The sequence below is a fragment of the Galeopterus variegatus genome, unplaced genomic scaffold (assembly GCF_000696425.1).
Source record: "Galeopterus variegatus unplaced genomic scaffold, G_variegatus-3.0.2 Scaffold9370, whole genome shotgun sequence".
Classification (NCBI taxonomy): Eukaryota; Metazoa; Chordata; class Mammalia; order Dermoptera; family Cynocephalidae; genus Galeopterus; species Galeopterus variegatus.
The window spans coordinates 29,302-35,915 of NW_007735481.1; the positions used below are offsets into that span (position 1 = coordinate 29,302).

General features: G+C 37.8%; 1 long non-coding RNA gene and 1 pseudogene across 1 annotated transcript; both read left to right on the forward strand.

Moving 5' to 3' along the window:
• The window catches only part of LOC103609233, a 30,128-nt pseudogene extending 28,563 nt beyond the window's left edge, over positions 1-1,565 (forward strand).
• Positions 1,566-1,580: 15 nt separating this feature from the next.
• On the forward strand, positions 1,581-6,119 carry LOC103609232. The gene is made up of 2 exons (XR_552113.1): positions 1,581-1,618; positions 5,010-6,119. It is a non-coding gene; the product is annotated as an uncharacterized LOC103609232 (long non-coding RNA).
• Positions 6,120-6,614: the final 495 nt, after the last annotated feature.

Here is a 6,614-nt window from a genome sequence, read left to right on the forward strand (position 1 = left end):
CTGTTTTAGCAGAGTCTGAAGACCTGGGTTAATTTACTAGTTCTCTAGCTTGCCATGTAATGTAGGTAAAGCAATTTACCTCTGGGAGCCTTCTCTGTGAAATGGGCATTGTTATACCTGTCCTTATTTGCTTATAGGTTTGTATTCTGCGAGTATCAGGCATCATTATGCCTGAAAATGGGCAAATGTCTTCCTCTGTCAGGGTGTTGGTGTGGGAGAGTCAGTCTGTTCAGGGGTTTAGCTGAGTTTTCGTCATCATTGTATCACAGGACTCAAATGCTAGTGCTGGCCTGCCTTTGCTTTGTGCTTAGACTGGGGAGTGGTGTCTGCCTTTCTTCTCAAGCTCTGCTGAAAGCAAGCCAGGCCTGTTTCTCCTTGGATGGGCCTCCTTGGCATTCCGGCTACTTGGTTACCCTGTGACGCCAGCTCTCTGGTGGGCTTAAGAAGAGTTAAGATTTTGTAGTTTATTTGGCTTTTTCTCTTTGTTAGGGTGGGAATGAAGTTCTTTCCAGTTTTCTATATAGGTAGAAGCAGAAATCTCTACCTCCCCGCCCACTTCTAGAAATCTCTAGAAGAGAAATCTCTGTACAGAGTATATTGTCTTTCCTAAAGTGGTATGATACATTTAGAAATGCAAATTATTGTAGTAACACCACAAGACACAGCTGCTTCCCAGCTAATAAAATATTGGCAGTTCTGACATACTGTTTTCAGGGATAATAAAATAATTACTATTGGTACAATATATATCCCAGGAAATTTTCAGAGAAGGTGGATATATACAAGCTGAGACTATAATGAAATTAATTTTTCACATATGATTTATGGTCTTATTCATTTATCAGATATTAAAAAAATCCCTTATAATATCCACTTTACATTTTTCCTACAAAAATTTGATTTCTCCGAAATACTTGACAGATGGACCTCTTTGCATTGTAAGACTATGAAGAGTGGGTAGAGCTTATGATGAGCACTACGCACCTTTGTCAGAGCAACGTGATCTCCATCTAGCTGCTTGCTAGATGGCTAGAACGAGCAGATGATGTTTGATCTCTTCCATCCTGTGACTTGTTTATTCTAATCCTTCACACCAAGATTTTCTACAGAGAACTTTCCTATTGTTGTAGGTGCCACTTTGGCTGATCTACAAGCTAACATTGAGAGAGAAGCTATAGTAATTTGCTTTTGGAGAAGGCTTATTTAATATATGAATATATTACCTAGTTATGGTAATATGCATAACTAGGATTTGGGGGGATGAGTAGAAAACAAGCTAACGTATATGCTTTAATTATGATGGATCAGAAACATCTTTGTATGCGGGAAGCAATACATTTAATTGGTGACAACTCTTAGAATATGATTAGGATGTACTCATATAGATATATGGATAAATAAATCTGTTTTCATAATTATTAGTATGCCAGAATTGAAGCAAAATTTTTACAATGTAGAAATATACTACAAAAATATGATAAATATTAAAACTCTTTGTTTATTTTGTTTATTTTGTATTTTAGGTTGTAGATATTTTCGGTATATTTTAAAACAAGATCATCAAGTCTTAAGGAAGAAAATTAAGCGGATGAAGAAATCAGTGAAAAAATACAGTATTGTAAATTCAGGACTCTGATATAGTTTTATTTATTTCACAGTAGTAGCTGCAGAGTAATAGCTCAGTAGATAGTTATTGAATATTTGCTGTTTTAAGAAGGTAATTTATATTGCTACAAAAGTTTTTTTTTTATATATATATTTTCTTTAACTATCAGTTATAGCTAGAGGAAGTCTCACTGCCTTTGCTCTTTGTGTGTGTGTATATATATATATCTTTTGTAATGATAAATGTAGCATTTATTAAGGACTTAATTCTTCCAATGAAAAATATTTAATTAGAATAGCACTCTACAGTAGTTATTGTTTGCCAGTAATTTGCCTCTATTTCTGTAATAAAATATAATATGCCGTGAAATGAATTTATATTCTTCTTTTAGATTCTAATTGATCCATGTTAGGTTTACCACCAGGAAGAAATATATTGGTGATGACGTCTGTTGAGGAAAATTGGAAATAGAGAAGAATCTAGAAAAAGACCTCTTTCTCTTTTAGTATTAAGACATGGCAGTTTAGAGCCAAGTGACCTTCTGGTAGAGAGGGACCTTTGACTCTAGAGGATTAATTTGGGGTCAGAGAGGTAGAGAGGGCTGGCTGCTTTCAGCTGACACTGGCTTAACTGTAAAGGGCTCTAGGTTTTTTGTTGTTTGGCATAGCAGTCTAAGGCATGTTTTAGTTTTCTCATCACTGGCCTGTACGGGGATCCAAACCCTTGACCCCGAGGTATTACAGCACCGTGTTCTAACCAACTGGGCTAACCAGCCAGCCCTAAGGCATATTTTAGAAATCATATGCTCTTCTCCTTTTTCTCATGGAAACTAGGATGCAGCAGTAGGCAGCTGGACTGGAGGAAACTCTGCCAGTGAATAGTGTCCCAGAATCACACAGTAAACCCAATTGGAAAGCTTGGCCAGAAGCCGGCAACAGCTCTCCTGGAACATGAGCTGAGCTTTATAACACTTTGTGATGACTTGTAGAGTAAATGCTTTCAAAAATGTCTTGGCTCTTAAACATTTACTGTTCAGATATCTAGTAGTTGAGTTCCACGAAGGCTCACTAATTGTTCAGAGGGCAAACCACACATTTTCCCCATTGGCTTACATTCCTACTAACTTTAAACGATCTGCAAGAAAATTGGGTGACAAATTATGCTTTGTCAATAATTTATATTAAAATGTTATTTTAGGGCCGGCCCGGTGGCGCACTGCTACAGTGCGCCGCTTGGGGGCGCGGCGGCGCTCCCGCCGAGGGTTCGGATCCCACATACAGACCGGCCGCTCACTGGCTGAGCGAGGTGCGGGCGCAGCGCCGAGGGTTGCGATCCCGTTGCTGGTCCCGGTCTGGTATGGGCGTGACACTGAGGGTTGCGATCCATTGCCGGTCACGAAAAAAGACAAAAAGGAAAAAAAAATGTTATTTTATACTTAGTAAGTAAGGTCTCTCAACAAAGAAGTACTTTTATAATGTGCATATAAAAGAAGTAGATGTACACAGAATGAAAATAAACCAAGTTAAAGCTACCATATGAATAAGGCTAGCTTTATTGCTGGGAGTTGATCATTGGGTTGTGTAGGAGTTCTGTATAAGATCAACCCGATTGGAATGAAATTCCCAGATGATNAAATACAGTATTGTAAATTCAGGACTCTGATATAGTTTTATTTATTTCACAGTAGTAGCTGCAGAGTAATAGCTCAGTAGATAGTTATTGAATATTTGCTGTTTTAAGAAGGTAATTTATATTGCTACAAAAGTTTTTTTTTTATATATATATTTTCTTTAACTATCAGTTATAGCTAGAGGAAGTCTCACTGCCTTTGCTCTTTGTGTGTGTGTATATATATATATCTTTTGTAATGATAAATGTAGCATTTATTAAGGACTTAATTCTTCCAATGAAAAATATTTAATTAGAATAGCACTCTACAGTAGTTATTGTTTGCCAGTAATTTGCCTCTATTTCTGTAATAAAATATAATATGCCGTGAAATGAATTTATATTCTTCTTTTAGATTCTAATTGATCCATGTTAGGTTTACCACCAGGAAGAAATATATTGGTGATGACGTCTGTTGAGGAAAATTGGAAATAGAGAAGAATCTAGAAAAAGACCTCTTTCTCTTTTAGTATTAAGACATGGCAGTTTAGGGCTAAGTAACCTTCTGGTAGAGAGGGACCTTTGACTCTAGAGGACTAATTTGGGGTCAGAGAGGTAGAGAGGGCTGGCTGCTTTCAGCTGACACTGGCTTAACTGTAAAGGGCTCTAGGTTTTTTGTTGTTTGGCATAGCAATCTAAGGCATGTTTTAGTTTTCTCATCACTGGCCTGTACGGGGATCCAAACCCTTGACCCCGAGGTGTTACAACACCGCGTTCTAACCAACTGGGCTAACCAGCCAGCCCTAAGGCATATTTTAGAAATTATATGTTCTTCTCCTTTTTCTCATGGAAACTAGGATGCAGCAGTAGGCAGCTGGACTGGAGGAAACTCTGCCAGTGACATCGTGTCCCAGAATCACACAGTAAACCCAATTGGAAAGCTTGGCCAGAAGCCAACAACAGCTCTCCTGGAACATGAGCTGAGCTTTATAACACTTTGTGATGACTTGTAGAGTAAATGCTTTCAAAAATGTCTTGGCTCTTAAACATTTACTGTTCAGATAACTAGTAGTTGAGTTCCACGAAGGCTCACTAACTGTTCAAAGGGCGAACCACACATTTTTCCCATTGGCTTGCATTCCTACTAACTTTAAACCATCTGCAAGAAAATTGGGGGACAAATTATGCTTTGTCAGTAATTTATATTAAAATGTTATTTTATATTTAGTAAGTAAGGTCTCTCAACAAAGAAGTACTTTTATAATGTGCATATAAAACAAGTAGATGTTACACAGAATGAAAATAAACCAAATTAAAGCTACCATATGAATAAGGCTAGCTTTATTGCTGGGAGTTGATGATTGGGTTGTGTAGGAGTTCTGTATAAGATCAACCCGATTGGAATGAAATTCCCAGATGATGTGGATAAGATCTCAAAGCATAGGCCAAGATCATCAGGGCATCTAGTCCCTGAATCCTTTAGTCACAAGCTATAAAATAGGATTTATGAATTATCATCTCCAGAAGAATGGAGGTAAGAATGAAAGAGAAATGAGTAAATATGGTCCTTAGTTTCCACACAAAGCTTACTTTCCTAGAATTTTATATCAGATGTTCATATCTAGTTGTTCAGTAAGAGCAGTGTGATTCAACACCTGTGAAACTTTTTTAGGTCCACTGAAGTTAAAGCCAGTTTCATGAATGATAACGATGGCTAAAATTTATCAAGCATGTTGGGCTTTACATTGTATCACACCACCCCCACAATCTTATGAATTGTCACATATCTTTCCAGGAAGGAAAGTGGAGTCGTCAGAGATGAAGTAACTTGCCGAGGTCACAACTAGCAGGTGTTGGCACCAGGACCCAAACCCCATCAGTGTGGTTCTGAAGATCAGACTCTGAGGTACTGTCTGCACTGACTGCCTCTCAGTCTACTCAGTGTCCACTGCATGCAGAGCACTGAGCCAGGTAGCAAGGAAAGGAAGGAATAGAGGACATCCATACCCCAGCGACTGCTGGCTCAGGCAGAACCTCTCCTCTCTCTCAGGCTTGTTCGGCTCCCTGCTTTGTGTGCTCACTGGTTCCTGTACAGCCTTTTATCAAAGCACCGCATTGTCTTTGAAACTTTGTCTTTCTTACTAGCATGTCATCTAGGCTTAATCATCTCCATATCACCAACGACTAACAAAATTTCTAGTTTATTAAATAATTAACTGAGTTGCACTGAAAGAAAAGTTATGAAAGTTATTGACCAAGTGTGCCTATCCCATAGGAAGTAATATCTTGGCAAGTTTATGCCAAGAGTAGGGCCTTGGGAAACTGCTGGGTTTGGATCCTGGGTTTAACATTTGGTGTTACTGTGACTTCCTGAGCTCTCTTAGTTTATTCATCTGTAGAATGGAGACAATAGGATTTATCTGACTGGATTTCTATGAAGAGTAAAAGATGCCCTGCCCCTGCCTGCAACCAGGCAAGCCAGGGAGCATGCCCGGGGTCCTGAGGCCAGGACTGTGGGCCACCCCACCCCTGCCCGCAAGAATATCTTAGAATGCATTTATTAGCCATTTGTGTTTCTTTGTGGGGGGTGTGACTTGTCTGCTCATGTCCTTCGCCAAGTTTCTGTTAAGATTTTTCTAATTCATTTTAAAGAATTCTTTTTGCATTAGGGATGTTAATCTTTGTTAAAGTTGTTCCTTATAAATTGACTTTAAATTCAATTTTTGATGTTTTCCTTCATTTGTATGTTGAGAAAATAATTTTCTATCTAGACATTAAATTAAAGAATAAAAGAAATAATGCCTAGGATAATAATGAATAATAAGTGTTAACTACTAAGTAACCATCCATCATGACTACTTTAAGACACTTTAAATGGAACTAAATAAAGAGAATTTAAAGTCCTGTTTTTTCTTGGAAACTTCAATGTATACATTTAAGATGTACAACTTTGATGTTTTGATATATGTATACATTGTGAAGTTATCATCATAATCAAGCTAATTAACATTCATTACTTCTACACAGTTACCATTTTGTGTGTGTGTGCTGAGAAGATTTAAGATTTTTTAGCAAATTACGAATATTTAATACAGTACTGAACTATCATCACTATGCTATACATTAGATCTCTGGAACTTAGTCATCTTGCATGATTAAAACTTTTAACATTTGAGCAACATCACTCCATTTCCCCCTCCCCAGCCCCTGGCAGCTCCATCCTACTCTCCACTGCTGTGAAGTCTCATTCCCCATGTGAGTGAGATCATGTGATACTTCTCTTTCTGTCTCGTTTCTGTCAGGTTCATCTATGTTGTCTCAAATGGCAGGATTCCCTTATTTTTTAAGGCTGAATAATATTCCACAATATATGTGGGTATTTCAAAAAGTTGATGGAAAA